At 45.0% G+C, this 25771-nt stretch overlaps 1 protein-coding gene across 1 annotated transcript in view; it reads left to right on the top strand.

Moving 5' to 3' along the window:
* PRRT2 (proline rich transmembrane protein 2) overlaps nucleotides 1-25771 on the top strand; it is a 316113-nt gene that overhangs the window by 199821 nt on the left and 90521 nt on the right. The gene's annotated exons all lie outside the window — the stretch shown is intronic.

Here is a 25771-nt window from a genome sequence, read left to right as displayed (position 1 = left end):
ATTTACTATCCTGGAGCGCCCCCCAGCGCATTTCGTTGTAACGACCTGCGTGGTAAAAGTAGCGTGCTAACGGTACCGCGTTGTAAAAAATGCGTGGTAACCGTTGCACACCCCCTGTACTAGACCCTTATCTTACTTACAGGGGCCCCATATACTTTCCAGACTTAAGGATCATTTGAAGCAGTTGCATTGGTAACAATGCCCTTCGCCCGATTGTGTGGTTCTGGATTATGGACTATTTGTGATAGTCATGTCATTTTTATTTTTTTGTGACAATTATCTCAAGTGAGCTCAAGTAAAAAAAAAGTAAAGAGAAGTGTTTAGGAAGCTGAAATTAAGGAATTGGGGAATTTGTCAAGAACAACGGAGCTGCCTTCCAGGATTCGCTGGAAATTATTACACATTTAATGGGCGATGATATAATCCACACCTGCTTCATGTTTACTCCTAATGGTGCATAATTACTTTTTGGGACATCAATTATTTGGGGCACTGGACCACAAAATAGAAAGATATCTTTTCACATTTAAATATTATAGTATTTAGGGGATTTAGAGTTATAAAATTCAGCATGCAAATTAAAAAGGTACTCTTAAACGACAATAGACAACAGTATTATAGTGTTTCATGCAGAGCGTCTTGGTTGAAGGTACTTTATTCACGACTAGCCCACTGTACAACCACCTTGATGCCTTGTACAAAGCAACTACCAACACCAGAGCCACCCCACATATCAAATTACATCATCCTTATGTCAAGGTCCCACAGACAGTACTGCTACAGCATACTATATAAATCTCCTTCCCTTCACACATCACCACACAAACGTACAACCCCAGATAAGAAATAAAAAGTAAATGCAAACAGCCAATGGAGTTCAAATAACGCAAGAAGATGCAGGAACCCGCATCCTAACAAATCACTGAATTATCCCAGTTTCATAATAAAAGCCTCAAATCACACCTAGAGTCCAAACAGCGTACCTGCAGTGGTTTCAGAAGAACCAGTGGGCCTTACGTACAAAGGAATTTTGCTGTTGCATAGCATGCAATTCATACAATCGCATGGTTTGTTGTTGCAACACCATTGTGTGCTTCCCAAGATGTTTCCCAAACGGAAACTCCAAAAAAAGAGCAGCATTTATTCCAATAATGAAAACAACGGCTTTTAGATTTCCCATTGGACAATGCAAACATAGGGTTGGTGATTTACTGTTTCTTGGCACCACCTTTGTGTTTGTAGCCAATCTCTGGAGGTTGAAAATAGCAACTTGCTTAATCAATATTCATTAGGCAGGTCATTTTGCCTGCCCTTGCAACTGGAAATGTTGCAATGCAGCCCATTACTACATAGGTCGCAGTGTAAAACTTAAGACTGGTTGCAAAAAGTCAGTGCGCATTTTTCAACTAATTTTCGTGACCAGTCTTTTAGTAAATCTGGTCCCTTGTTCTTTTTTCATTTACAAAAATCCTTTATGATACCTAAATGTATAAACTTATTAAACATCAAATTATATCGTTTTTCAGCATGAATCCTTTACTGGAGTCACATGCTATGCATCTAGTGGTTGGGTCTGCAATTGTCTCTATTTTCCTTTTTAGGTTTGCCTCGTCGAGAGCTGCGCACTGCGCAGCTTTTCGGCGCAGGCGAAATCTAATGTTAGAAACAGTGTGGCTTGGAATCCGCCCCTCTGTTCCATTGGCTAGCTCCATAAATGGAGGCTAGCCATTGGAACAGAGATCTGTCCGTCATGGCTGGACTAGATTCGTGGGCGTTCCCGCGATTTCTTCCCTCTCCGATCGTCATTGCAGCGGTGGGCAAGTTGACTTTTTTTTTTTTCAATGTTGGTTTTCGTAATTTCGGCGAAGATGGCGGCTGGGCAGTAGCTTGTTTAAGATGCTGCAAAGTGTGTCCCGACCTTGCAGCGGCTGTGCCAGGGAGCAGGCCACCGTCTGTGCCAGGGTAACCCGATCCTTTCCCCGATGTCCCAAAGGTTCTGCGGCGGCGAGTTCACGAAGCTCCGAAAGCGGAGCATTTATTCAATCCGCACGGTGGCTCGCCTTACCTATACGGCAGCGCACATTGGCCCGCTGGAGGACGGGCACGGGAGCGCTGAGCCGCGACGGGCCTGAGGCAAGATCAGTGGAGGCCATCGGTATCGCAGCCTGAGCGTTAATTGCGGCAGAAGATGCCCAGCGAGCCACACCATCTCGGCCGAACGAGCTATTAACAAGGCGGGGGAGCAGGAATACGGCGCAGGACGCCCCCCTCCTCCCGCCTTCCTCCGAAGTATCGCGGCACTCGGCCGCCTTTGATGTCGCCCACATATGGTTGCTCTGAGCAGCCTTTATGAACCAAGAACTGTCTGGAAACAATTACACAACCTTGCGACTGGCGACGGATGCAGATTAGAACATTTCACGTATGTTAGAAAGCATGAAATCGTTGGGCCCAGTTCTAACTTTGTTAGACAAATAGTAACGTCCATATTAAAACAAAATGTGTAGCTTTTTATTTTAATTTTATGTTGCATTTATCAAGCACTGATTCGCTGCTACCGTGTAGTAAAATTAAGGTTGCTGTGTTTTGCTTTTGCATTGTTCCGGGTTACAAAGTATCAGAGTTACCGAGTAGTGACTTCACACCAGCCCATGCGGTGTTGCAAACTACTGAGTGCCTAGATGGTATCCACGTGTTCAAAGTCACCTGCAGCTACTAGCGATGTAACAAACAATGCACAGCAGCAAACCCGACATCTCATTAAACTAAATATATAAAACATAACATAAACTCCTCCTGAGTCTCACGGTGCCCGGTGACCGACATCAGTTGCTAATCTAGCTCTACTTGCATTCTGGTGCTCGTCGTGTTTGTGCCCATTCAAATATAGGACCACAAATACCAGAATGCAAAGCGGAAAGGTGTGCCAGCAAAGGTTCTTACGTCTGATCCAGCTGCAATACCTTGGGTCGAGTTCACGCTATATAAACACTGCAACAAAAAAGTGTGATGTCACTAGTGAAGGCAGGTGTGCTGTTACTGGTGCAGACTGGACGTGCGGTCCCCGACTATGTTACCTTTTGGCTACTCTTTCACTAATGCGGCCAGATGGACTGCACTGCTGCAGCGTATGTTGTCACTCGTGGAAACCGAATATGCCTTTATCAGCACAGGCAGTGCGCAAACAGGCAGTTGTCACTGGCGTTGGAGGACTGGGGTGTTAATGGCCCAGACAGTACACAGCTACTCCATAAACTTTCCCACTACCTCTCCTTCCCCTTCCAATGTGCTCTTGTGATCTAGACGGGTCTTTGGAGGCGATCTTGGGCACTGACAGCAGTGCTGCTGTGTTTTTTTTATTTTTAAAGTGCTTCAATACCTTTGGGTCGAGTTTGCGCTATCACTCCATTGGCCTAGATGGCGCAGGGGTGAATGTTTTGGGTAAGAGTGCAGCTGTGCTTAGCAGGTTTGGATCGCAGCACTGGCTGTCATATTTTTCCTTTGTATTATTATTGTTACACTGTTAGTGCATGTTCTCTTTTAGCAACATGATGCAGGAAACAAATACCACATGACAGTTTATCTGACACCTGAGCGGGTACTTTAATATACAGCTCTCCTAGGCACATGGATGCAAACTCTCTATGGATAGTACAATGCATATTGCTTTTCACATGATGTAACAGTAGATGCTATGGCACCCAGGATAATGTGCTGCATGGCTAAATACTTATATGTCCCAAAGGCCTTTGAAGCACAGATCCTCTCCTCGCCGTTTCTCGTCCAGTCCCCTCCTCCTGTCCCTCGTTCATATTATTGACCCTCCCGCATTTCGGCCGACAAACGTTCATTGCCATGAGCTGCCTCTATTCTTTAGTGCAGGCGCACATTGAGACCCACTCATCACTTTCTCGATTACCGGTCTAGTTGTTATCCTTTCACCAATTAATACCCCCCATTGACCTATGCACCAACCGTATCACGGCAGTGCATATCTTGTATATACACACCCACTTTTACCCCATCCGCATCCATTACCCGGATGAGGACTTACGTTCGAGTGGAGCACATTACCCGTGCATTCCTTCACCTATTGTAAGGTAAGAGACCACACCTACATGCTCTGTTCGTACGATGGATACTTCCCTACATCACTCGTGGGATTCCTCTTTTTACTACACCGTCCGTGAGCTGGTTCTCCGGTCCGGTAGCTGCTTTAACTCTTCCACTGCATTTTTGCAGCTCCACCTTTGGACCTACCCGTCCTGCCACATCCGGCTATTTCACCCAGAGCTTTATTTTAATTTTAAAGATATCCTTCTCGGACCGTCTCTAGCTGTTACAGTTTGTCAAGGTACGCGACACCAGACTCACCAGTATTACATTCTTTTACCACCCGTCATTACATGTATGTGCATTTTAAAAGCACCGTTACTGTTTCCACACAATCTCTATTCCTTGCTCCGCTACTGTCTCCGTCATTCACGCTCCCTCTACCCTGGATCATTCGTCATACTGCACCGCTGCATGTTTCCCTATCCGCATTCATGCCCATGTACTGTCTCTTTGCCATTTTCCAGATCGCACCCTACAGCCACGTGCCTTTTCTACGTGCCATTCGTTATACTGTACATGCATAATTATGTTTGTGCACACAGGAGTTTCCCCCACCAGCGACTTTGTAGGAGTGGACGTACCCAGTGAGTGCCCATGCCCTACAGCTCCGCATTATCTCCACAGTTGATAGGCGCCCATGAGCTCTTCAGCGCGCCATCTGCTATCACCTATACTAATTGTAGTGCACATTTGTACATGTGTTCACACACAACCTTTCCCTAATAAGCACCTTTGTTTTACTTTGTGTGCACCCCATTCTGCCTAGTCCTCTCTACACCGCATCTTAACCATTGAAATTTCACTACACACTGTGTTTTTCGACTATACACATTCATAGTAAAACAGTGATTTGTCTGCCTTCTGTTACTTTCGACCCTAGAATTTGGGTTTGTTACCACTTACCAATACCGAGTACCAGTAATGTTATAGACTTCTCTGGCATGTTTTGGTCTTCTCTTAGGAACGTACGGGGGGCAAGCTCTGTGTGTGTGTGTGTGGCTCTGTGTGCGTGTGGCTGTGTGTGTGTGTGGGTGCAAATGCAATAGGTCTCGCATTTGCGAAAGATTAAGCTATTGACATTGTAAATGACAATGCCATTTTTTTATCTGTTTTCAAAACCAACACATAAATAAACAATTTGTCATTTACAATGCCAATAGCTCTAACTTTGTCAAAGGCGAAACCGTTGCATTGTGTGTGTGCTGTGAGAGCTGTGTGGGCTGTGAGAGCTGTGTGGGCTATGGGCTGAGAGAGCTGTGTGGGCTGAGAGAGCTGTGTGAGCTGAGAGAGCTGTTGGCAATGTAAATAACAATGCAATTTTTTTATAAGTTAAAAAAAAAAATGTCATGAGCAATGCCAATAGCTCTAACTTTTCCAAAGGCGAAACCATTGCATTGTAAATGCTTGTTCTTTTTTGTTGTTGTTGTGGGCGTCGTCGACCACCATTTGGTGCTAGGTCCATCCCTTGTGTGATGCCAGACCACGCCCAGGAAGTTCCTGTGCGTGGTAGCCATCTTCAGATTCTTTTTTCCGCCGTTTGTTCTGGAAGCAAGGGAAGAGACTCTGACTTTTTGGATGAAATCCCCCGAATTTGGGGGATTTTAGTAAAAAAAAACATTGTACATCGATCACTAAGTCACATGAGAAGGGGAGAGACCTCCAGCCACCTTTCCCCGTTGGAGAATCAACAACGCAGATGAATCAAAATGAGCCAAGGCAGGGGCCATGGGAAATATCCCTTTCAAATGTTGCCCTAATTGCCACCACAAATCAGCACAACGCGATCCAGAAGACGTCTGTAACCTCTCACCTAAAATTCCCAAGGCTATTGTATATTCCTTGTTTAAAATCCCATGATACAGTAGGAGGGTCTGGGAATTTTCTTACTAGTTACTAGTTTCTTCAGAAGCTGTTTTTTCTCCCTGCTGGTTTGAGAGCAAGCCAACTCGAAGTACGCTGCCCTCTTTTTTGCGAGCTGTGTGTAATAGTGAAACTGAATAGGCCATGTCCAAAAAAGAATCTTCACAGACCTGTTCAAAAAAGCTTCTTACCCTGTACTCTTCTGAAAATTGCAGAGGAGAAGCCCCAACTTTAGGTGATCTTTGATGCTGATTCAGTATTCCAAGATCTTGTTTACAAAGGGAGGAAAATGATTTTCTTTCAATCTTTGTTAAGCTTCTATTTTAAGTTTTTATTTTTTCATAAATAAGTGATCTAGTCTGACCCTCGATGTTCACGGCTCAAACATTTTTTTATTTGTATTGCTAAATCTGGTGTCACCATCTGACAATGTTGGCCTTGGGGATAAAACAGCCACAGACCTACCAATCGTAGCTCATTCTAACAGCGAAGTAGGGAATATGGGAAGGATCCACAAACATTGGGATATCGGGCAGCGTATTGCAGTAAAGGCGCACTGTCCCTGTTTGTGTGCGGCGTACCTTTAGGTAAGTCTCCCATACACACACAGGGAAAGTGCGCCCTACTATTGATGCCCACCCCAACAGCCACAAACTCGATTGACTGAAGCAGCCAGTCTGCCTTTTACGGTGCAGGTGGCACCCAAGCAGCACTTCGCAGGGGTACAGGCAGATGCAATGATTGATATTGATTATGCGTCCCTGCAGGAGGATGTCTTTTGGGGGTCCTGGGACCCTCTGCACCCCATGTTCAGAGGGTGCCCCCAGGGAGCGCACTGACTATGCCATCTGTTTGCAGTGCACTGTCAGTTCTCTGAAGGCTTCTTTGCCACTGTGCTTGCTTGGCAATTCGGGCTGGACTGTTCCCATGAGGCACAGGGTCAGACTGATTTGCATATAGCCATGTCTGAGCTGGGGTGGCTGAGTGAGCTAAAGAATGGTGATGGATTAAACCCAGATCAGTTGACTGGGGGTGAGTGTTTGATTTGCTCAAACCCTCCGTCCATCATCCCCTTTTGTTTCGCTTTGTTCGCCCTAAGTTGGCAGGGTATGCTAAGACGGGAGTCCCTTGCTCACTTGGCCACTGGATTCAAGATAGCCTGGCTGATGAGGATTATGAATCCGAAACCGGTCCCAGGATGCTTATTTCCGGTCCAGGGAAGACATGGCTTGGCAGTTCGGGCTGGACTGTTCCCATGATGCACAGGGTCAGACTGATTTGCATATGGCCATGTCTGAGCTGGGGTGGCTGAGTGAGCTAAAGAATGGTGATAGATTAAACCCAGATCAGTTGACTGGGGGTGAGTGTTTGATTTAATCAAACCCTCCGTCCATCATCCCCTTTTGTTTCGCTTTGTTCGCCCTAAGTTGGCAGGGTATGCTAAGACGTGAGTCCCTTGCTCACTTGGCCACTGGATTCAAGATAGCCTGGCTGATGAGGATTATGAATCCGAAACCGGTCCCAGGATGCTTGTTTCCGGTCCAGGGAAGACATGGCTTGGCAGTTCGGGCTGGACTGTTCCCATGAGGCACAGGGTCAGACTGATTTGCATATGGCCATGTCTGAGCTGGGGTGGCTGAGTGAGCTAAAGAATGGTGATGGATTAAACCCAGATCAGTTGACTGGGGGTGAGTGTTTGATTTGCTCAAACCCTCCGTCCATCATCCCCTTTTGTTTTGCTGTGTCCATAGTATGGCACAGGAACAGAGGCAAAGAGCTTCCCGCATCAGCCTTGCATCAGCACCCCCATGCTAATGAGGCAAAGCTCCTTTGAGATACAACTAGCGCTGTGTGTATTACAGAAGGCACTGGAAGAGGGCGCTCAAGCGCCTGGGATCCCTTCTCTAATACTACAGTGCCTCGGCTACTGACACCCCGAGGCTCTGTATGTACCAAGGCACCTGGACCTTCATTGACATAGGGTCCATGAATTTGACAAGGACCAGGAATGCAGGAGGATCAACAATGCTCACTTCCAAACAGGTCTTCAACCCTCGACTCCACAGATTGCTAGGGTGAGCCACGCTCTAGCTGTATCCGTTGCACCCAGGCCTGCTTCTTTTGATAGCTTGCAGCATGCATTTTGCACGTCTTATCAGCAGTCTCGAATTCATTAAATGCACTTGTACATGGATCAAATGTTGCTCCATAATGTTCACCGTTTGCAGATGCCACCTGCAATGGTCAATCCTAACAGCACCAAAATGTGAAGGAATTGATGAATGTTACCCTGTACATGAAAATGCATATACACATTAACATATGTTCAAAGCGTGACACCGGCTATTGTGGATGACAGGCGTACGGGTAACGGCATTGAGCAGTATAAGCATACTCCCCCATCATCATTAAATCTGTACAGGGATAGAGCTCTGATTAAGTTTTGTTCCAAGGTCATATTGATTATCTCCGTCCATCCATATAACTGCAAATGTAACTGGAGGCTGTCAGATGCAGGGAGGGTTCAGCCCCTGATGGAGATTAATAGACATGCTACACTCCAATGTATGACCTGCATTCAAGGCAGGAATTGGTCCTATATTAGGATATTGTGGAAGGGTGAATAACATAAGCAGTGCATATGGGCTGCATCATATTTGCCATAATCCAGTTCTGGTACATTTTCAATAAGGGTATTATGAGACCCTCAATAGAGAATGCAGCCTGAGGCCCTGAGAGATGTGGTATTAGAAAAAAGGTGAAGCTATAATTCAATCAGTACTTCAGTGAGAAGACAGGTACAGTGGGAGAGTCATTAGTGAAATGGGATGCTTTAAAGCGTATTTTAGGGGTATGTGTTTTAAAACGGCATAAGGGGGTCAAGAAACCACTGACAGAGACAGTAACCAGAATGGGAACATAAATAAAAAGCATTTGCAATGCAATAGGTCTCGCATTATTAAAGTTTGAGCTATTGGTGTTGCATTATTTAGCAATGCCAATAGCTCAAACTTTAAGAATACTAGACCTATTGCATTGCAAATGCTTGTTTTATTTCACACTGTGCAATGCTGTTTTCCTGGTGTACAATAAAAGAGAAGCATTTATAAAATGCTGCAATTACTTCAAATATCTGAATGTTTAGGTGAAAGCTGGTATTTTGGACGCATGCATGAGTACGTCCAAATCCGGCCCATTGCTATGAGGCTCTACTTATGGGGTGTCCGTCTTAAAACCTTGAGACCCAAATCCTTGCAAGATTTTCAGCATAACACCAACTATTTAAATAGGTTCCATCCAGATTCATTATGGGCAAATTTATTTTATGGGGCTATCCCAATAGTCTTCCCAGGATCCAGCCCTTTTGGGCCTACGTACGACATTTCTGCTCTAACTGTATGCTGTGACATTTATGGTTTTGAGCACCCATTTATTAATGTAAAAAAAAAAGGGTATGTTTAATATAATTTGTCGCAAAAGTCATGATTTTCAGGAAAGCACATCAAAGCAGAATTCTTTACAAGTTGCAACATTTTCTACAAAACGTCCATGAAGGTTGCAGAAGAAAAAAAAATCTTGGCAGCATGAAACGCACCCAATTTATTTGCTCCTTAGGCACAGCAACTCACCTTCTTGGTGCAAACTGATAGACGGTACAATGCTGCAGGCCCAAAGTGCGAAAGCTCAAAAGATGGCGAGAGACAGTAAATTTGTTGAACCCACCAGAGTTTGCATCTGGTGCCTAGTCCAGCATATAGGTCTCTGTATGCCAGGGACCAGCTGCCTGTATGCCAGTACCCTGTATTTCCCCACATGGCTCCCTCTGTGCCAGCACCAGGCCCCTCTAAGGCACTACCCGTAGTGTACGAGCAACGCGCCCTACATGCCAGAGCCATGCATTCTAATATTAGCTCAGTCACCTGTTTCCCTTTATTCCCATGCTCCCACCAACCAGGAAAAGGCTGGGTCCCAGATCACAGATCCGATGTCCACTGGGTTCACCAGACTGTAACCAATCACAATGCAGCTGCTAGTTTACCGTAATCGTCCAGAGCTTTGGTTGCAAGGCCCAACTGAACTGAAAAGTTCCTTATCCCGGCAGTCAGTGTACAACAACCGTGAGGCTGTATACAACAACTCAGGCTGTTTACAACAGCTCATTTCTGTACTGCTGAGCAAAGTGCAACCTTCAAAAAATGGCTGCACGCCCAAACATGCTAGAACAAGGACTGCAACAGAAGATGACCAATGAGAGAGAGGAATGAAAATGTTTTAAAAACCCATCGCCACATCCCAAAAGGTGCCATGGAGTGTGGGAATCAGAGGAAACCTACCTCAGACTGAAGAGTCGGGGTTATGACGCAATCCAGTTCTCTCTGGACAGAGCGCGCCAGTGCAAAGATTTACTTGATTACATGCGGCGGTCACTTCTGCCCTCTGAAGAAACATCATTTTGGAAGTATTACAGTCGCAGCACATACAGGGAATATCACAGGCTCTAAAACATGCAAGAGATATTAGTGGTCTTGTACACGAGAACCAGAAGGGGCGTTACAGGCCTCGTACATGTAGAGACGGCTTTATCTGAAAAGTGGGACTGAAAGGGATCGTGAAAGTGATTGTTATTGAAAAAAAACAGTGGTTCACGAGCACCACAGAGGAGCAGGGGCCAGGGAGCCTGTTGTCTGTGCCGCGGGCTGATGCGTGTGCTGGCCACAGACAGGAATGGGTTGAGCAATGGCGGGACATGCGCCCTCCTTTGCCCAAATCGCGTGCTGTTTTTTTTTTTTTTTAAAAACACGTGCAACCCAATGTCCGAGGGGAAAGCAAAACCACACGCACGAGCGCACGTGTAGCTATCTAAACCCCTTTCAAGAGGTCTTGTGCTGCGCGAGCAGTGCTGCGCACTGCAATGCTAGGCGCGGACCTAAAAACAAAACTAGAGAATAGAGTGACAGCAGACCTCAAAACTAGGAGAAGATTACAGGGCAGCAGTGGCTAGATTAGGTAGGTTTGACTATAAATAGTATGTGCTCGATCTTGTTTCCCGGAGAACTTCAGGATATTCCTTAGGCTGGGGTCTATAATAAAAATACCTCAATCAGCCAAGGCATTACTTTAATTTTTACTGTTTGTGTTGTACGTATAATGGTAAGGCTATAATAAATAGTTATATACCCCTAAGGGCCTGTTAACACGTTCACCCCCAAGTGAAACAGCTTCTTGGTTCTATGGTGCATTGAGTCTTGATCTCCGACTCGGGAATCCTCTGTTGCCACAGGGGCGGGGGCGAGCCTATGTAGTCACACATTCGTCAACCGAGGTGGCACTGCAGAGGCTTGCCCCCACTCTACTCTACTGCTTTCTAAAAACTGCAGGGGAACTGTTAATCTAATGTCAGTCAAGGGTACTTTTGTGAGATGAGCACCTGATGAAACCGCGTCCAATGTAATGAAAAGATCAATTCTAGAAACCAGATCTGCAACAGTAGGATTTCAGTTTTTGTTAACAAAGTGATTGAGCAGCCATAAACTCAACAGATACATTATTGCAAGTATAGGGCTATTTTATCAAGTCACTACTGCTGTTCCCATTACACTGGTTCAGTTTCTTAGCCGATCAATAAATGACACATTCCAAATCACAGGAGAAAGAACTGATGTGTACTATAACACATTATTTAATGTGCTGTAATTTACATATACTGTGACGTTCACAACTGAGATTCTGCACCTTTCGGGTTAATTGGTTTGCTATAAGGAAAGGCACGGAGCACTGTCTTCTAACCGGAACAGCTATAATTAAATAAATAAATTCCATTGTGTTGGCTTCGCTCCCTGCCACGCCCTGCCCTCCCCACATCGCTTACTTGTGCCGCCCACCACTACTTCTAACTGTTCATTCATGGAGTTGATGCTGGAACTCTAAATTCTGAATACATCCACGAAGGTGGGGCATAGCACATTAGTCTGTGCCCAGCCCAATAATCTAGCAGTGACGTGTCCCACTGAAGAAGGAGCTAGCAGTGAAGTGCCCAAAGAAAGTAGAAGCTAGCAGTGAAGTACCAGAAGAAAGTATAAGTTAGCAGTGAAGTGCTGCAAGGAAGTATAAGCTAGCAGTGAAGTGTCCCAAGGAATTAGAAGCTAGCAGTGAAGTGCTGCAAGGAATTAGAAGCTAGCTGTGAAGTGTTCCACAGAAGTAGGAGCTAGCAGTGACGTGCCCCAAGGAAATAGAAGCTGGCTGTGAAGTACCGCATGGAAGTAGAAGCTAGCAGTGAAGTGTCTCAAGGAAGTAGAACCTAGCATTGAAGTGCCCAAAGAAAGTAGAAGCTAGCAGTGAAGTACCCGAAGAAGGTAGAAGCTAGCAGTGACGTGCCCCAAGTATGTAGAAGCTAACAGTGAAGTGTCCCATGGAAGTAGGAGCTAGCAGTGACGTCCCCCAAGGAAGTAAAAGCTAGCAGTGAAGTACTGCAAGGAAGTAGAAGCTAGCAGTGAAGTGTCACAAGGAAGTAGAAGCTAGCAGTGAAGTGCCTCATGGAAATAGAAGCTAGCAGTGACGTGCTCAAGGAAGTAGAAGCTAGCAGTGAAGTGTGTCAAGGAAGTAGAAGCTAGCAGTGAAGTGCCCAGTGGAAGTAGAAGCTAGCAGTGACATGCCTCAAGGAAGTAGAAGCTAGCATTGAATTGCCCATTGGAAGTAGAAGCTAGCAGTGGCGTGCCCCGAGTACGTAGAAGCTAGCAGTAAAGTGTCTCAAGGAAGTACAAGCTAGTAATGAAGTGCCCCATGGAAGTACAAGCTAGCAGTGACGTGGCTCAAGGAAGTAGAAGTTAGCAGTGAAGTGTATCAAGGAAGTAGAAGCTAGCAATGAAGTTCCCCATGGAAGTAGAAGCTAGCAGTGACTTGTCTCAACGAAGTAGAAGCTAGCAGTGAAGTGTCTCAAGGACGTTAGAGCTAGCAGTGACGTGTCCCAAGGAAGTAGAAGCTGCCAGTGAAGTGCCCCAAGGAAGTAGAAGGTAGTAGAGAAGAGTCCCAAGGAGTAGAAGCTAGCAGTGAAGTGTCCCAAGAAAGTAGAAGTTAGCAGTGACCCTCCCCAAAGAAGTAGCAGCTAGCAGTGAAGTGCCAGAAGCATGTAGAAGCTAGCATTGAAGTGTCCCACAGAAGTAGCAGCAAGCAGTGACGTGCCCTAAGGAAGTAGAAGCTAGCAGTAAAGTGTTGCGAGGAAGTAGAAGCTAGCAGTGAAGTGTCTCAAGGAAGTAGAAGCTAGCAGCGAAGTGTCCCAAGGCAGTAGGTACATTCGCATCTCCACTTGTGGTCGAGGTTTGGGCAAGTATTTTTCTTCAGAAAACATCATTCCTGGTTTTGGTCTGGTTCCAAAATTCTGGGCCCGTTCTTTATTAACATAAGCATTGTGTGTTGCACATTTACAAATCAGTTCAAACCTGAGGCCCATTCTTTGCACAGTGAAATACAAGTGATGCATAATTTTAATAGCAGAAGATGCGCTAATTCCTACATATCATTGTCATATTTTCAGAATAGTTATCCACGTTCAGTCTGGCAAATTCCTTTACTTCTACAACGTGCTCAAATAAATGACATCTGACAGCCTTTCTCCCGAAGCATTTTCACTTCCAATGTCAATCTGGTATCCATTCAACCGTCTAGTGGGGGAAACAACAGTTACAACGCAACTGTTACAACGGACTACTTTTACAACGCAACCACTACAACGCAGGATCCTTTACAACGCATGCCTTTACAACGCATGACATTACATAGCAGATGCTATTACAACGCATGCCATTACAATGTAAGTATAGGTAAGTTTATCTTTTTTAATACATTTATTTAATTTGGGTTTTGGGGTACTGGGGTATTTTTAGGGTTCAGGGCTAGGTTTGGATTATGGGGTACATGGGGTATTTTTAGGGTTCAGGGCTAGGTTTGGGTTATGGGGTACAGGGGTATTTTTAGGGTTCAGGGCTAGGTTTGGGTTATGGGGTACAGGGGTATTTTTAGGGTTCAGGGCTAGGTTTGGGTTATGGGGCACAGGGGTATTTTTAGGGTTCAGACCTAGGTTTGGGTTTTGGGGTACAGGGGTATTTTTAGGGTTCAGGGCTAGGTTTGGGTTATGGGGTACAGGGGTATTTTTAGGGTTCAGGGCTAGGTGTGGGTTTTGGGGTACAGGGCTATTTTTACGGTTCAGGGCTAGGTTTGGGTTATGGGGTACAGGGGTATTTTTAGGGTTCAGGGCTAGGTTTGGGTTATGGGGTACAGGGGTATTTTTAGGGTTCAGGGCTAGGTTTGGGTTTTGGGGTACAGGGGTATTTTTAGGGTTCAGGGCTAGGTTTGGGGTTTGGGGTACAGGGGTATTTTTAGGGTTCAGGGCTAGGTTTGGGTTATGGGGTACAGGGGTATTTTTAGGGTTCAGGGCTAGGTTTGGGGTACAGGGGTATTTTTAGGGTTCAGGGCTAGGTTTGGGTTATGGGGTACAGGGGTATTTTTAGGGTTCAGGGCTAGGTTTGGGTTTTGGGGTACAGGGGTATAGGGGTATTTTTAGGGTTCAAGGCTAGGTTTGGGTTTTGGGGTACAGTGGTAGCTTTAGGGATTAGGGATAGGTTTTGGGTACAGGGGTATTTTAAGGGTTTAGGTAATTAAATATTTATTAATTACAATTTTTTTAAAAAAAAAGATATACTTACCTATACTTACGTTGTAATGGCATGCGTTGTAATAGCATCTGCTACGTAATGACATGCGTTGTAAAGGCATTCGTTGTAATGGATCCTGCGTTGTAAAAATCGCGTTGTAATGGTATGCGATGTAAAAGTATGCGTTTTAACGTCATACATCCGTCTAGTGGAGGTCTAGGCCTCTGCATTCATTCAAACAAAAGTAGTTTTGAGCCTACAAGATTTGAACAAGCAGAATACTTGGGAATAGATTGAAACAAATACAGAATAGAAAAGAGATATGTGGGGGAGGGGTGGGACAAACATCAGTTTCAGGAAAAAAAGCATGCCATCTTGTTCAGAAACACCTCTTTAAGTTTTTACGTCCTGCATTTTTTACGAGCAATCAACAAGAGAGTAAGGGTGTAATTATTCACTCTCTTACCCCTACTAATAATGTTCATAAACAACAGAAGAGTGAAAGGACAAAATGCAACCTCAAACAAATCATGTGAGGGTTAAATAGAAGGGAAAGAAAGGTGGAAACACAACACAAATAATAAGGTGTTTAAGAACCCTCACTCACCAACCTGGTGGTGACATGCTTCATCACTGGGTTCCCACTGGAAGGACCTAATGTCCTTCCAGTGTGCTACAACGCCTGTTTACAGCGGAGCTGGTTCTTGTGTGTGTTGAGGTGGTGAAAAAAACGGATTGTGCTAAGTGAGTGCAAAGAGGTGTTAAATATAAAAAGTGCGAAGTCGTGACTGTCAACTATTTTATTAATAGTCCAACCAGCACTGATTAAAAACAAATGATGAATGGACTCATAGGGTTAGTCTCATCTATTAAAGACCCCTAGTCCTCAGTGAATTCTAAACAAATTTGGTCGACATGTTTCTGCTTTAGGAGCCCGAGTCGCTCAGCTTTCTTCAGGACCAGTAGTGTGATCCTCCGGTGGTGTGCATGCCCTAAGGTGCACCCTGCCGTGAGGATATTAGTGTTAAAAAGAAGAAAAAAGAAATTTTCAGTTATACTCACGGCCAATAGCCGTTCAGACCCACTCAGCAATTTGCTGGGGCCAAATACAAGAGGAAGACGATATTCACTCTACATGGGCTGGCGCGGCAGGGGGTTATTTTCGAGTCGCATATTTTGAAGCTGACGGCTCCCCGCCGACTACCTAGTCTTTCACCACCGCGGCCCGACTGAACTTTTCACCACTTCAACACACACAAGAACCAGCTCCGCTGTAAACAGGCGTTGTAGCACACTGGAAGGACATTAGGTCCTTCCAGTGGGAACCCAGTGATGAAGCAAGTCACCACCAGGTTGGTGAGTGAGGGTTCTTAAACACCTTATTATTTGTGTTGTGTTTCCACCTTTCTTTCCCTTCTATTTAACCCTCACATGATTTGTTTGAGGTCGCATTTTGTCCTTTCACTCTTCTGCTGCATTTTTTACGGCCAGCTTATGACAAGATTTTTTTTGTCTATACATTCGATCAGGCTTCTCCCACGAGTAGCTTGTGAGCTACTAGAAGCTCTCCGGCTACAATATATGTACACACAAATTGAAAAGTGTGTGTTCAAGATCAAAATGTGTGTATTTTCATAACCCATATAGCTGACGTCAGGAGAATAAAGTTTGAATTTCCTAATTATATTGAAAGCTCATATTTGAGTGATAAATCATGTACTGTCATTACTCATATTGTTACTTTGGTGCCAGTGGCATGCAGCCATGGCTGTTCTGTATTGCCAATATAGAGGCTACATTTATAGAACTGATGTAGTCTCTTTTTACATTACTGCTGGCAACCCTGCCTGATAATCTGGGGTGATCACTTCTGGTATCCTGCATGGGGGAGGGTGGGAGGCACTAATGTGATCTTGTTTGTTGTGGCTACTATGACACCAGTAGCTCAGGTTGATCTTCAGTGAACATAAGTAGCTCTTATTGAAGAAAAGGTTGGAAACCCCTGCATTAGATACATTGAGTTGTTCTACTGTTAAAGCTGTGGGAGTGTCTTAAGATTACATTCATGGGACGCCTTCAGCCACAGGGCTGATCAACACAAATGACATAACAGAGCATAACCTAACACAAGATTTACTTAACGTGGCATTACATCTTAAAATAACGTAGCATAGCAGCATTGGTAGGTTTGCAGGAGAATACTAAGAGGCTAGTCACGTGAACTTAATGATAATAATAAAGTAATTGTAAGGGGCTGTAGTATGTGTGCTTCTAGGCACCTTGCACTAGAATTCTCAAATTACTGCAGAAGTCTTCCTGTGTATGTTTGTTTACCCATGCTCTGTATAACTCATGCGCCCAGTCTGAATGTTACTTTCACTGAGGGACAGTGACCATTTTTTGAATGGAAGTAAGAAATGAACAAGACTAGATATTCCAAAGTAGTGCAAGAATCTTCCAATTAAAATCCAGTGTGCACTTTTGTTCACAAGAGAATTAAAAATTCTGCCCATTCATTTATTGGACTCCCAACTGAGACTACTGAAAGAGTATGGGGGTACTGGTAGGACGTTTTACCCCATGTCATGAGCAACCCTCCTGAACTGCTTCCCGTGCTTGGCTCAAGACTGTTTTTATAGAACGAATCCCAAACATTTGAAACTTCTAGAAAGATTCCCAAAATGTGATTTCTGATAGCTTTGTCATTATGCTATTTTTCTGTACTCGGTATCCTTTATTGGTTTTGGTATTTTAATTCATACTAACTGTAAAAGAAAACACGTCCTTTTATAAAGTTGCATCTGAACACTTTTTCTGGGTTTCAAAAAGTCCTTTCGTTTAAAGCAGACCTATTTAAAAATAACTTCACAAAGTGGCATCTGCTCCCTATATACTGTATAACGTGACGTGGTTTGTTTTCAAATTAGATGTGTTTTAAAAATATTACCTATATGTTAATGTTAAGATCCTGAGAATATTATGTCATTTAACTGCCACTGACGATGTGTGGTATCTTTTTTATATCAAGAGGTTCAAATGTACAATTGAAATCTCCGGCTATGAGGACCGAGACTTTCCCTTGGTTTTTGGTCAAAAAAGAATCTAAAATGGCAACAGTTTCCGTATCTTTGCCACTCTGGTTTCCCCTAGAATAGACATTCATGAGTAGCATACCAGGGAGACTTCCCTTAAATAGCTTAATAATGAGGATGTCCCTAGATTCAATATAGACCTCTTCCAGCTTGAATTGGAGGGACTGCCTTACCCATATTGCCAATCCCCCTTTGGGCCGTCCTCGCTTTCCCTGTTCAGCAGGTTTTGAAAAATGTAAATAGCCCGGGCAAAAAACTTTCTCCAAGGCCCAGGTGTCCGGCATAAAAACAAAGTCCTGCGCTTCTATAAATTTGGACCATTCGCTAGAGGCTGTTTTGCTCACTAGGCCCGCTATATTCCAGGAGATCAGTTTGGCAACTGGATTTTTAATGTCACTTATTATTATAGAGCTTAGACCACACCCTGGTGCAAAATGGTTTTTAACATTGCCATGGCCGAGCTCTGCTGGGTCACCAGAACTAAACAAAGGCACTGTTGCACCCTGAGATGGTGAATGGTTGTGAATGATTGGCATGCCATGTATAAGCAAAGAGGAAGCAACTTCAGATTTTTGATCTTGCTCTGCTACACCCTTTCCCAAATCAGACTCGGTAGGGGAATAAAGCTGCGGTGAAGGTAAATGACTTAGTCAGTCTATATCCTTTAAACTACAAAATGGGTCAAATCTATTGTAAACAGGCACATTACAGTCACAGTACTTCTGGGCCTGCTGACCACTCCAATGACTTCCCAATTTAGGAGTGGGCACTATAGATTTACGATAGAAAAACCCAAGTGGCACAATAGAAATTCCATCCCTACTCAGATGCCTTGCCCCTGCCCTTTCCAAGATCGTCCTTACAAGGTGCGGGGACCCGAAGTTCAAAACCACACAGTCACCACTGCACCCTTTGGGTGACAAACCTACCCACGGAGTTCTACGTATCATTTTGATCTCTTGAAAAAGATGCATACCCAGACCTGTTCTGTTATGTAGTAGATGAAGGGCCTTGTTTTTGAGGGTTGACCAATGTTCCACAGAGTTTGAGTCAAGTGATGGTATGACTGTGTACGGTGTGGATTCGGGTGGTAACTTTAACCCCTTCGATGCTTATGACGGAACGGTTCCGTCATCAGCGTAGGTTGGGCTGTGCTGATGAGCCCGTTTTTAGAACCTTCAGCACAGTGCGAAAATTCGCGCCGCGCTGAAGCTGTTAAGGATTCCCTCCTATGTATCAAACCCACCCCCGAGTTTGCTGGGTCACTACCCTCTATGTACTCTATCGAAGTCCCTGCCCTTGCTGCTGTAGGTTGAAGAATAGTCGTATAAGCTGTAGGAGTACACACTGTTTTAGAAGTACTGGCTACGACATCTGAATAAGAAGAAGGTTTGGGACACACTATTGCTGGTCTAGTCTCCTTAGAGACATTGGCACTCTCAATGCTAGGTAGATTTTTGGGGAGGGAAGTATGTTGTTCAATTAGCTAGAGACTTGCATATATCTGATAATTTAGTTAATACAGGCTCAAGCAGTATCACTAGTCTCCCCTCCAATTTTCCAAGGATATAGACTGCTTGGTCTTCCACTGTTTGGCTTAGAGGATCCTGAACAACATTGTCCGGGAGGCTAGAGGTATTACTTGTGGTTGGCAGTGTGGAGTTATTTTTCGTCACCCTGGACACCCCTCTCGTTTTAGCTATTTTATTAGCTTGTGAAGTTGCTGTTGGTAGGGTGGCCGCTTTCCTTTTTTTACTTGGAATAACACAAACCCTTTCCTTCTCCTGCACTAAAAGTTGCTTACGGTACAAACCTGTCTAGGAGGAGAAGCGGTGGGGATTGAAGGGTTAGGATCTTGGTGTACTACCACTTCAACATCAATCGATAGGGACTTCGCTTCGTCATGCACACTACTATTTAATGTTAGAACAATAGGTAACGGGGGATTTACTAGGGGGCCTGCAGTCAGGGCGAAACATGGTTCCATTGATAATCTCCTTTGTGTTAGCTGTATTTCATGATTTAAGACTGACTCAGCCCGTAGGAGAAATGCATCTAATGTGCCCACACCCCTGGACCCCCTGCCCCCTTGTGGGTACCCCGACTCATGATGGAAAAAACAACCCAATAGCATATGTTGTTACAATCTAATACATATACTTATAACCAATATAACTATAAGGCAATCACACTAACCAAGTCCGCTTGAATTGAGTCCAACGCTGGTAGGGGGTGGCCCAGCCCAGCCTCTGACGGCCACAGACGGCCCGCCCTTTGCCCGGGCTTAGCCCGGCGCCCGCCCGCGCGCGTCCCGTGATGCGGGAATCCGTGGACAGTTAAATAACCACAGGTGTTGTGAAGGGAGGGGTTGCAAGTCCACGCACGGCCCGCTGCTCGCAGGGGCTTTGAGTTCTGCCCCCAACTGCTGCTCGTAATCCTCACCACAAAACGAAGCGTCTACCGCGAAGCGGGAGGCGCAAGAGGTAGATGTATCCCACAGGTGTCATGAAGGGAGGGGCTGCCGGTCCACGCATGGCCCCGGTGCTCTCTGGGGCTTTGAGTTCTGCCCCCAACTGCTGCTCGAAATCCTCACCACAAAACGAAGCGCCTCTCGCGAAGCGGGAGGCGCAAGAGGTAGATGTAGCCCACAGGTGTCGTGAAGGGAGGGGCTGGCGGTCCACGCACAGCCCGCTGCTTTTTGGGGCTTGGAGTTCTCCCCCCAACTGCTGCTCGTAATCCTCACCACAAAACGAAGCGTCTACCGCGAAGCGGGAGGCGCAAGAGGTAGATGTATCCCACAGGTGTCATGAAGGGAGGGGCTGCCGGTCCACGCATGGCCCCGGTGCTCTCTGGGGCTTTGAGTTCTGCCCCCAACTGCTGCTCGTAATCCTCACCACAAAACGAAGCGTCTCCCGCGAAGCAGGAGGTGCAAGAGGTAGATGTAGCCAACAGGTGTCGTGAAGGGAGGGGCTGCCGGTCCACGCACGGCCCCGCTGCTCTCTGGGGCTTTGAGTTCTGCTCCCAACTGCTGCTCGTAATCCTCACCACAAAACGAAGCGTCTCCCGCGAAGCGGGAGGCGCAAGAGGTAGATGTAGCCCACAGGTGTCGTGAAGGGAGGGGCTGCCGGTCCACGCACGGCCCCGCTGCTCTCTGGGGCTTTGAGTTCTGCTCCCAACTGCTGCTCGTAATCCTCACCACAAAACGAAGCGTCTCCCGCGAAGCAGGAGGCGCAAGAGGTAGATGTAGCCAACAGGTGTCGTGAAGGGAGGGGCTGCCGGTCCACGCACGGCCCCGCTGCTCTCTGGGGCTTTGAGTTCTGCTCCCAACTGCTGCTCGTAATCCTCACCACAAAACGAAGCGTCTCCCGCGAAGCAAGAGGCGCAAGAGGTAGATGTAGCCAACAGGTGTCGTGAAGGGAGGGGCTGCCGGTCCATGCACTGCCCCGCTGCTCTCTGGGGCTTTGAGTTCTGCCCCCAACTGCTGCTCGTAATCCTCACCACAAAATGAAGCGTCTCTTGGTGGTATCTTACTAAACAGTAAATGTAATAACAAGCAAAATCATTTTATACAATTCACCTCACACTACCCAGATGGTAAATGTACAGTTATTTACATACAGTGTTCAAGCATGTTTCGGATATTACTGCTTTCAAACATAAAACATCATGTGCATATTAACGGCACTTTTTGGGAAACATGCATCTGTTCTTATGATTATCTCAGGGAGCCATGGATGGACATGCCCTTGTTGGACAGACCTAGACATTTGTTTGTTTTAGTTTTCGCTTGACCTAAAGGCATCTCCGTCAGAGGCGTTGATTCTAGTGGTTTTGCTTATTGAATTGAAATGTTGCTCAATGAATGCGGCTGAAATATAATTACTCAAGTTTTGCAACTTTACTGGACAAAAGTAAGACAGTGTCACGTGTGCTACAGTTCAATATCTGTATTCAAGCACAACTTTCAAGCTTATCTTCCCAAGATCACAGCGACAGAACGGCTAACCTGTGGTTCACAAGGTGAATCTAAATCAATAATATATGAAAGCATGCATTTCGCCTTTGTGTAAAATATCCAACACTCATCTCAAATACTCTATACTCACATTTTAAACACATTGGGGCAGATTTATGAGGCCCTTGCGCCTCCTTGCGCCGCAATTGCGTCACTTAATGTGACGCAACGGCGGCGCAAACAATGCGCCCTATTTACAACGTGACGCATCTAGGAGATGCGTCACGTTGTAAAGCCCTGCGCCATAAGGAGGCGTTCCTGCGCAGGGGGGGCATTCCTGCGCAGGAACGCCTCCTAAAAGTGGCTGAGTGAAATCTATGAGATTTCACTCAGTCACTTTCTACGTCAATTCCTTACGCCTGCTTGAAGCAGGCGTAAGGGTGACGCACCATGCATTGAAGAGGTGGCTCCTGTGCATTGCAGGAGTCATGTCGCACTTGGGACATGACTCCTGCAATGCGCCGCCCGTACGCCAAGAGATGCGTCACGCATCTTCACTAACTTGCACCATGGTGCGCCGCATCATAAATGCGGCGCACCATGGGTGGCGGAGAAGTGGCGCAATGTGGCGCATGTTAACTGGCGCATCCCTGGGGATGCGCCAGTTAACATAAATCTGCCCCTAAGTCTACAAAACATAATTCACCATATGTCTGCACCCGATTGTTGGTATGTTTTTACCAATAAGAATTCTTCTTTTATTTGTAGTGTTAAGCTGCGTATATACTGACATATGTAAAACAAAAATTTAAGAAGATATTATAACTCACTTTAACATGCTCTACTGCCTTAAAATATATCTATATGCCCCTTCTTTTTCTGTCAGTGGTCAAAGATCTGAATAGAAATCCACATTGAAACACAAATAATGTGGTTGCCTTCAGTATTTTTACATTTTATTGAATGTGAGTGTAGAGCGTACGCAGAATTAATAATATTGTTGGTGCCATTAAACATATGCAAGCCTTCCATTCATATATATATACAGCAGCAAACTATGGAATTACTTACCCCTTCTTTGATAATTTAATTATTTCCATATGAAACCAAATATATTGGGTAAGCTTAGACTGCCAATATTAACTGACTCAATGAAACGACAACAAATAATACCATGCATTTTCTACATTGTAAAAGGAGGGGAAAACAACCAAAACTAAGGTCACAAACGTATTCAAAGTGCACTGTTCTAATACCTTTTTATTACATTTCTTTACCTCAAAAGAGTGCTGAGACAAGCTAATGCGCTTGCATAAAGCTAACCCTGACACATGTTTCGCCGTCTTCAGAGAGGTATAGCTTTGTCCAGACACAAGGGAGCACCCAGTATAAGTCAAAACAATACAATTTCAGGCTTAGAGTGCTACATAAATTATACAAAAAAAGGCAGCAGGGAACTCTGGGTAGTTCCCAAGTTTTGAGAGAGCAGCTCCGGTCTGAGCACCCTACAACACCCGCAACACTTTGAATCTGCTCACTTCAAATGCCTATTTTTCTAGCAAAGTTTTTGAGCATAGGATGGCACAGTGCCCCACGCACTCCCTACCAGCTTCTCAACCTACACCTAAACTGGGTGCCGGCAGGAGGCAGCTTTTATTTTTTCTTTAAGTTGGTGCCTCAGTGCTCACCTGGGTCCCCACAACATGTCTAAATGTTGGTGGCCACCCTATGGGTGACTTATATGTATTCAAAAGTAAGGTTTAGGTCTGGAAAAGTCAAATTGGCAGTTTAAAACTGCATACAGGCTGCAGTGTCAGGCCTGAGACATGTTTTAAGGTCTACTTAAGTGGCATAATAAGTGCTGCCGGACCACAAGTAGCATTTAATATACCAGCCTTGGGTATATAGCATACTACATTACTAGGGATTTCAAAAGTAAATTAAGTATGCCAAGCAGATGTAAGACAATTTTACCATGTTTAGAGATAGAGAACTTTAGCACTGGTTAGCAGTGGTCAAGTGCATAGAGACCTAAAGCCAACAAAATGAATTGAGCAAAACAGGAGCGGTAAAGGCAAAACATTTGGGGGTGGCTCTGCAGAGAGGATCAGGTCCAACAAGATGTAATCAGTGAAGTTATCAATGCTGTCATTGAACATGTCATGAGAGATGTAATAAATGAGGATCATGGCGCGAGATATATATACTTCAGTTATATAATATATATACACACAAGTGCAGAGTGTAATATGCTGGGGGTGGGGAGCGGCTATGCCTCATGAAAGGTGAAGTCTCGAGTAGGTCATGATGCCCCTAAAACTATTGCCTGTATTCACCTACGGAATGCCTTGAGCACTAATTCAGTCATCAGGGGGTTTCAGTACTGTCAAAAGAAAGGGTCCCCAACCTTCAGGAGCCCGTACCATGGATAAGAGAGCTTGGAGCCCTCAGCCTTTAGTCTATGCATTGCCCCCAACCTAACCACTGTGTATCTATTAAAAGGCTCAGCATGCACGTTATGCTACATTTTGGTATCTTAGTATTTGCATCTGTATTGCACAACTTTTCCATTGGGATGTGGTTCCTGGTACAGGGAAATGGCCCATACATTTATTTTTGCCAAAATCTGTAGGGTGTTTGCATCTCATCTGCAAGAAAGCTCTTATTTTCTGAAGAGTGCTAGCATTTGTACATTGCTAATAGCAACAGCTTAGAAAGTGTGTGTGTGTGTATGTGTGCGCACATGTGAGAGAGATATTACTGTCCACCACCATGAAGACATTTTTCCTGGTCCTCTGGCAGTCAGTATCAATGGTCGCTGCTATCAATCACCATTGCTGCGGGAATGCCTTTGATCCTAATGTCCTCCAGTTAAATAAACAAGGCACTTCCTCTGTATCTAAGGATAGTGAGCAGTGACTGCTTACTACAGGAGGTGTGGTTGAGGGTTTCAAACTCAGGCAGTGCATAATAGATGTCAGTGGTTGAGTTTGGCGATCACCGGTCCTGGCGACGTTCTGGATGAATGTATCACAGTGCATGGGTGAGGTGGTAGAGAGGCCTCTCCCTCTTGCCCCTACTCAGTGCCTACCCAATGTTCGACCTACTACTAGGAAAACAAAGCCTATCATTTGCTCCCTGAGCTTGGCCATGGCATTCGCAAAATTTCACATAGCCATGGCATGGAAGACCCCTAATGCACCGTTGCTGAAAGTCTGGCATGGGTATCTGTTAAAGCGGGCTAAAGTGGAACTAAGTGGCAGGTCAGATACAGAGTGTTGTGCAAGGATCTGCGATTTTTTAAAATAATGAAGGCTATTTAGAGAAATTAAAAGCTAAATCAGACGACAGACTTCTATGAGAGTGTAGAATATTATTAGCATAATAGGGCACTGTGATTATACATAAAATATGTGTGTGGTGGTATGGGTAGTCATAGGAGAGGTGCCAAAGGATTAGTAGATTGAAAAAGCCGAAAAGGCAGGAATAGCATGAAGCATCATACTGTTTCTGTCAATGCCTGTAGTTGTAACTGTGGAAGGGTTATTGATGTATAAAAACCATGTGTTGTCCATAAAGGTGATCATTACAGGTACCTGGACTTTTAGGTATACTGTGGGTAGTATATGAACGTAATCCTTGTATAAATATTTCCCGATTTGAGTAATTACTGTGTTACATTGGGATAGTAATGTCATTATTTGTCCGAAAAACTGTTAACAAAAAACTAAATTGGAGTCAGTGGTTCGAGGACTTGTCCCCTTTGTCTTCCTTGTTTGCTTGCTATTGTTTTCACCCTCATTGCTTCATATAGCATTATTCATTCTTTTGACTTTTTTCTCTGTCCCGGAGGAGACTTGCTTCCTGAACAACTACTACTCTACCCTCCCTCTTACTTCTTTACTATGCGCACTGTTCTATTGCCCTGTCCCCCTCTCTTTATCATCAGATCCACTATTCGTTGTCCTTCCAGTCTAGTCCCTGGAGGTCTTATCTTTCCATCATGCTCTGAGCCAAGCCAAGACTGTCTCCATATCTTTCCAATCACCTCCAGAAGACCATGTACCCTACTGAATACCTTCTCTGCTCCCCAAGTATCT

The sequence above is a fragment of the Lissotriton vulgaris genome, chromosome 7 (assembly GCF_964263255.1).
Source record: "Lissotriton vulgaris chromosome 7, aLisVul1.2, whole genome shotgun sequence".
Taxonomy (NCBI): Eukaryota; Metazoa; Chordata; class Amphibia; order Caudata; family Salamandridae; genus Lissotriton; species Lissotriton vulgaris.
This window is presented reverse-complemented; position numbering and strand designations above follow the sequence as displayed.